The 7,500-nt window shown below is 35.8% G+C and overlaps 1 protein-coding gene across 1 annotated transcript in view; it reads right to left on the bottom strand.

Moving 5' to 3' along the window:
- Positions 1 to 5,175: 5,175 nt before the first annotated feature.
- Positions 5,176 to 7,500, bottom strand: part of LOC144968211 (uncharacterized) — a 76,383-nt gene continuing 74,058 nt past the window's right edge. The window contains exon 13 of the mRNA XM_078906329.1: positions 5,176 to 7,500. This exon is cut by the window's right edge and continues 1,218 nt beyond it. The gene's annotated coding sequence lies outside the window, so the exon portion shown is untranslated.

Here is a 7,500-nt window from a genome sequence, read left to right as displayed (position 1 = left end):
GCTTTAGGGGGCCTAATATTTACTTGAATCATGCACTTTATACAAGACAAAATGGATTTTTCTTCAATCACATGATAAAGAAACTTGTTGTTTTTTTTTTTTGTTGTTTTTTTTTTTTTTTTTGGTTAGATTATTCACACGACCCATTAAACAATTGAAGGGAAGTAAAGTTATGACCAAATTAGTGTGAAATAAAGTCTTCTAATTTCGGGCAGTTTCAGTTAGTCATTGATCTTGAATTCGAAACAAATATTTTTAATCACCCTGGGTAGGGTTCCTGACTTCTCACAATAAGCAGTGAGGTACTTACTGTGTCTTCTATCCCCTTTTTCTGTTTTCCAACGTGTTTTCTGTGTTTGTGTTGGCCCTGCCCGATACCCTGACTGAGAGGGAAACAGTCAAATGTATAGTTAGTTTTGGGAGATGATACTTTTTTTCCGGCCTTATAAATAATCTTTTTGTTATGCACTGTATCGTGTTTTGTTTGCGTATTATATAGGCTATATGATTTGTAACCATTTGAGTGTATTCCTCTTAGTGGGGACCTGTGCTGAATGAGACTTTTAGGTGATCTCAAACTAAGTACTTTGATAGTGTAATCTACATCTGTGTCCTATTTGAACCATTTCCCCTTTGTCTTACTTTTTACTATCCCATTTTCTTCCTTTTTACTGGCGCTGATATGAACTAGATGTGTTGCAAGCGCCGTAAAACCCTTAAAAACAAACAAACAAACAAACAATATTAATACCGGGAAGGTTGCTGTTGACAAGGGACTTTGTAACCCATCCCTTCAAAACTCTTCAAATCCCTTTATATTGGGACGGTTTAAGGTGATAGCAATTGACTTTATAGTAAACAATACGAGACCTGGGTAAAGTTTTCATGTTTAACCAAGTAGCTGTCGAACTCTGGAAAAAAACACGTATTTAAAAATTTAGCCAGAAAACCCGTCCTTCATTATATATATATATATATATCGATTTAAATGACCCTCTTTTGGCAAAAACTCTCAGACCTGGGACTTTGTGAATTTTATATTACTGGTCAGTTTAACTATAAGGTCACTTTTTGATATCTGCTTTACTTAGACAAAGTATTATTGTTTTGAAGCGATTGGTTATATATAATGACAGTGTATGAGGAAAAACGCTTTTACTTTCTCAATCAATTCAACTAGCAATGTCAATTCAATTTTCTCTATAAAATGTCTTGAAATTATTTAGGATTTTCCTTAAGAACTGCAATGTTCTTATTGTTGCCATTCCAATACTTTATCGAGAAATAATAAGCTTAAACGAAGAGGCAGCCTGTGCATTATTAAATTGTTGTCTTAAAAAGCAGGAACAAGGGTACTTTCAGGAACTTTTATGATATTTCTGACGTTGAAGATAGGTGATTGTTGCAATGGACTTGGGGTGGGAAATCGTTAAAGATGGTGAAAGTGTTGGTGTGGAAGAGACATCACGCTATGGTGCGTGTTAGGAAAATGGTTTTCTGTCATTGCGTTAGGGAGAATCTATTGATGGCAAATGGAGAAGGAAGAAAGTCTGATTGGAGGGAGGGGGGGGGGGGGGGGGGCTGATGGGTCAGGCAGGCAGACCAGGATAAGGGTGGGTGAAAAAGTCGGAAATTCAAAAGCTAAGTTATTTAGAATTCACACTGTCGGAGGTCGTAATTTCACATTTCATATCTCTAGACTTAGACATTAATGTTAATTCGTCTTGATGTAAAATTCGAAATAAATTAACAAACAGACAGAAAAAAATAATAAATCTTGTTACGAAAGCTTCAGAGACGAGACTCCATTAAATGCATTAGTTATGAACCTCAAGTTATACGTTTTTAGTTCTTGATAAATTTGATATTTTAAAGAAAGAATAAAACATTTCCCATAGTGCGCAGAACGAAATTATTTCTGATTTATGATTCTTGTTTTAGATTTCTATTAAAATAAAATAAGAAAAAAATTAATGGTCAAAGTGTTATATTCCTGTTCCGCAACGTTCGTCATATGGACATGGTCTGTTTTCATAGGCGATGCTATATTTCAATTGCAAAATGTAATTTGAAGCAATATTTTGTTAAACCAGTTAACCTTCCTACTCTGAAAGGACACGTATTTAAAAATTTGGCCAGGAAAAATCGTCCTTCAAATATTGATCAATTTAAATGACCCTCATCTTGGCAAAAACTCTCAAACCTGGGATCTTGTGAGGTGCAAGGTCTCAGGTTTAATAGTTTTTACCAATATGAGGTCATTTAAATCGATCGATATTTGAAGGACGAGTTTACTGGCCATATTTTTTCATTCGTAAATTTTCCAGAGCAGGAAAGTTAACCGAGTAAAACTTTTCTTTCAGGGTTTTTGCTCATTATAATTTGTTTGTATTATGAAAAAAAGGAGGGGGGAGGGGAGTCTTATTATTTAAAAAAAAACGATGAAAGTATATGGAAAAGCTGGGGATTTATTAATTAAGAAATAAAATAACATTATTATATATCACAATATATAATGATTATGTAAGATACGTCTTTCATACAGTCACTAAGTCAATCCCTTGTATACGCAGTCGTAAACAGTTCTGAGTTAAAGTCGCCATATTTTTCGTGACAAGATGCGTGAAATTTTCACGTAATGTAAAGAGGTGTCCAATCGCCACCCCAGAGAGCGTTAGTTGGTTCTGGTGGCAGATATTCAAATCAGATGGGTTCTTAATGCCAAATACGCGTATACTGACAGAACGCCATTTATGTTTTTTTTTTTCATTTTGGTCAGAATATCTTTCTATACATTAAACATGATGATTTATCGACTTCCAACTTGTCAACTAATATTAGATTTCGAAGTTCCCTTTATACTCCAGGAACTCTCGGGTTTAAGAATTTCTGAAAAGTTGTGAGTGATCATGGATATTTTAAGTATAATATTTCCAATCAAAATGAAAAAAAAAAAGGTTTTTGTCGGTAGACGACAGAAATCGAGAGACAAGAGAAGCAAGAAGACTCGGGAATTGCCCGAATGGATAGTTGTCACCAAGTTATTACTGGTTAATTATCGGGCTGGGACCCCAGCTTTTCAAACGCATTGCTGGGAATAAGGAGAGGTGGATGGAGGAGGTGGAGGAAGAGGTAGGGAGGATGAGAGGGAGGGGGAGGAATAGAGGTTACAAAAGATTGTTATGGTATGCTTTCAACTTGTTTTCATTTTAACTCGAAGCATCTGAGTTCAAATCCTGGGTAATGATACTGTGAACTTTAGGCAAATGTCTTTATATTTCCGATATGTCGGACACGGAAATGTGATTTTTTAAATTATTTATCTACTGCTCATGATGGCTGTTGCCATGTAGGGCAGCAACGAAGTACCTCCATATACCTTTGGCCGTGCTCGTCATCTTCAGGGAGCTCCCCCTCCACTGTTATCCTCCAAATTGCCCGGGGCCTTCTGTCTTCTGGTCTCCAGTGTTAAGCAGTTTTTCTGATGTATCCCGCCTTCTTTCTCAAAACATGTCTTTCCATCTTCACCTTCTTTTCATGATGTATTTCATGTCTATAATATGAATTATGATTGTGCGGCTATGTGGTCTAGTGGTATGACACTCGCTTTCGGATCGGAAGGTCCTGGGTTCGAGCCTCGCGCTTCGCATAGTTGAGTCCTTGGAAAAGGATCTTTACTCACATTCTCTCACCGTACTCAGGTGTAAAATGAGTACCTGGCCTTTAAACAGCGTTGTCTTTGTCCGAAAAATTGTAATATCGCCTAACAAGCGTCATGTCCCGTCCTGCATGTTAAATATTGCTGTTGACCAGGGACCCCTTGTAAAGCGCTTTGAGCACATTTAGTGGATATTGCGGTATATAAATCTCAATTATTTTTGTTTTGTTATTACGAGGTCCCTGAATGGCTGCTTGCGTCTTCCTACATACTTTCTCTTGTCCACCATGATAAATTAAATTCTAAAGCTCTCAGAAAATGGAAGGCCAGTGAATGAACGTTGAAGATGGTATTTGTTAGCTATATGAGGCTATGTGGTCTTGTGGTATGACACTCGCTTTCGGATCGGAAGGTCCTGGGTTCGAGCCTCGCTCGGCGCATAGTTGAGTCCTTAGAAAAGGCTCTTTACTCACATTCTCTCACCGTACTCAGGTGCAAAATGAGTACCTGGCCTTTAATAGCGTTGTCTCAGTCCGAAAAAAATTGTAATACAGCCAAACAGGCGTCCATGTCCCGTCCTAAGTGTTAAGTGTTGCTGTTGGGCAGGGAGCTCTTGTCAAGTGCTTTAAGGGCGTTTAGTGGATATTGCGCTATATAAAAACGCAATTAAAAAATGAAATAAAAGCTCAATTTGTTATAATGTAAAGGCAACGTTTTAAGGGGAGGGGGATTGCTGTTTTAAGATATAATAAGCAAAGCAAGTACTTTGCCATTATTAAACGGTGGACCAAGAAATATATGTTTGAAATGGATTGAGAGACGGGGGGAATCCTGGTGCATCCTGGTAGGGGAATTTATTTTTTGGGTCTATTTTGAAGGAAGACTGGAATAACCCAGGCGTCAGACGCAGTGCAACGTCGCAAACTCAGCTAGGGCACATCGCAGCGGGAATTCGAACAACTACAACTACTGCTGCTACTACTACTACTACTACTACTACTACTACTACTACTACTACTACTACTACTACTTCTACTATTGCTACTACTACTACTACTACTACTACTACTACTACTACTACTACTACTACCACTACTACTACTACTACTACTACTACTACTCGAGTAGTAGTAGTAGTAGTAATAATAATAATAATAATAGTAGTAGTAGTAGTAGTAATAGTAGTAGTAGTAGTAGTTGTTGTAGTAGTGGTAGTAGTAGTAGTAATAGTAGTAGTAGTAGTAGTGGTAGTAGTAGTAGTAGTAGTAGTAGTAGTAGTAGTAGTAGTAGTAGTAGTAGTAGTAGTAGTAGTAGTAGTAGTAGTATTAATATAATTAGTAGTAGAAGTAGAAGAAAAAGAAGAAGAAGAAGAAGAAGAAGAAGAAGAAGAAGAAGAAGAAGAAGGAGGAGGAGGAGGAGGAGGAGGAGGAGGAGGAGGAGGAGGAGGAGGAGGAGGAGTGTCATGTTGACAGATTCCATTATCCTCATTACTTATTAAAAAAATAAAAACGACAAAGTAAAATTTCACATTTTATTTATTGATATTTATTTTTGTATCCTCGTGTTTTCATGTTTTTATTCTTTTTAAACAATATTTAAATATTCTATATTCTCCATTCTCTTATATACTCTAGATAGCACAATAGTTATCGTTTAAGACATTCGGACTGGCAATGGAAGATAACATTTAATATAGATTATGACTGCAGTGATACTGAATTGTGTGATGGTGACGATGATGATGATTTTGATGATGATGATAATGATGATGATGATGATGATGATGATGATGATGATGATGATGATGATGATGATAAGATAATGATGATGATGGCGACGACCACGACGATGATGATGACTTTGATTGTGTTGATGATGATGATGATGATGATGATGATGATGATGATGATGATGATGATGATGGTGAGGATTACGATTATGATGATGATGGTATTTGAAGTGAAAGCAATAAGTACATAGTGATTGAAAGTTGACAACAGTTTAATGAAAAATATTACAACGAATCTTAATAGATAATGAATAAACTCATGTTCAAGATCTATTCCAGTCCTCTTAACAGTCCCTGAGAGCCATAGTCCTCGTGAATACGAACTCTATCCCCCCCCCCCCTCTTTAAAAAAAATCAGTTAACTGCAGTACTTTGGAAACACGATTATTCAAAACATTTGGCCAGACAATTCGTCCTTCAAATATCGATCGATTTAAATTACCAACAACTCTCAAATCTGGGACCTCGCGAGCGAGAGATTTTGCCAAGATGAGGATACTTTGAATTAGTCGTTATTTGAACTAAGAGGAGGAGGAGGAGGCCAAATGTTTTTAATACATGTTTTTTTCTTCTAAATTATGGCCATTAACTTGTTAAATGGACAGTACGCGTTACTTTTCAGCATTCTGATTATCAAAACTTAAACAATAAGAACAAAATACGGGAAAACAAACATTTTGGGCTCAATCCTTTCTCCAGTCAACAATTTTTTTAAAAAGTTAAAAGAGCAAAAAAGTAGGAAAAGAAGTGTCTTTTTGGCATGACGTTAATAGTCCTCTGCCTTCTATTTCCACGCTTTCTGTATAATGAATATTAATGTTTTTAATAGTGTGTCGCATTGCCTTCAGTTTTGAGATAGTCCAGAAAACAGAAAGTCCTTATACAGTACATTTTTGAAATTCGTGTTAATTTCTATGCTTTTATTGACCTCAATAAACACAGTCCGTTAAATTGAGGTGAGCCAAACAATATTTTTTAGCAATTCAACTTAACCAGTTAATTACCATACTTTGTAAGAACTCTTATTTAAAAATGTGTCCAGAAAACTCGTACTTCAAAGAACGTCCGATGTAAATGAACCTCATCTTGGCAAAAACTCTCAAATCTAGAACATCGTGAAGTCCCAGGTTTGAATTTTTTTGCCAAAATGAGGGTCATTTAAATCGACCGTTGTTTGAAGGACGAGTTTCTTGTCAATTTTTTCAATACGAGTTTTTTCCCCTCCTAAATGTGGCACTTAATTGGTTAAAATTCACTTTGCAACATATGATTAACTTCAACACAACGACGGATTGATAAGGTAAGTCATAATTGTCTTTGTTGTTTTCTGAAGAAGGAATTAACCCTAAAAAATTCAATTCTAGTGACCTATCCCCCTAATGTAGTGCTATATTGGTTCATCTGATCCACACCCGGAAATCCGAGCTAGAATTATCAAAATTAGAATTTTAAGAGTGTTGAAGCTTGAGAAACAATACTTCTTTTTTTAAAAATGCATGCGAATTTGATCCTAGTTTCATATAAATTTAGTTGTTATGTTGTTGTTGACCTTTGTTTTTTTCATTTACTTTACCGAAATGAAGTAACACTTTAATGCTTTGGATCACATGATCTCGGGCTATTAGTTTATCAAAGTTGTGTTTATTTTGTATAAGTTTACGTTCCTTATCCTCATACAGCCAGCTATTTAAATCCTTAATAGTCTTTATTTGTATCATAATCGTTCCTAGTAGTTGGCATCACCAATACGTTTAAATTATCTTTTAATACACGTTGGTACTGAGGGCTCGAGGCTCTATTCCCTGTTGTAACTGTCTTTTGCAACAAAAAATATTTATATAGGATGTGTCTTTTCTTTCAAAGATTAACGCGATTATAAAAGCAGTTGTCTGCTTCTAAAAAATAATATTAATTTGCTGATTTAGCCATCTACCCTGCCTTACATCAAGAGAATATCTTTTTTTATTTAGGTCATAAAACATTTATTTCAATTATCTATAGGTTGAGATGACCAGAAACTTGTCGGAAACACTTAAAGCTGAGAGTTTTAAAA

The sequence above is a fragment of the Berghia stephanieae genome, chromosome 3 (genome assembly GCF_034508935.2).
Source record: "Berghia stephanieae isolate SIO BIC M18660-M18661 chromosome 3, UCSD_Bste_1.3, whole genome shotgun sequence".
NCBI classification, from domain to species: Eukaryota; Metazoa; Mollusca; class Gastropoda; order Nudibranchia; family Aeolidiidae; genus Berghia; species Berghia stephanieae.
This window is presented reverse-complemented; position numbering and strand designations above follow the sequence as displayed.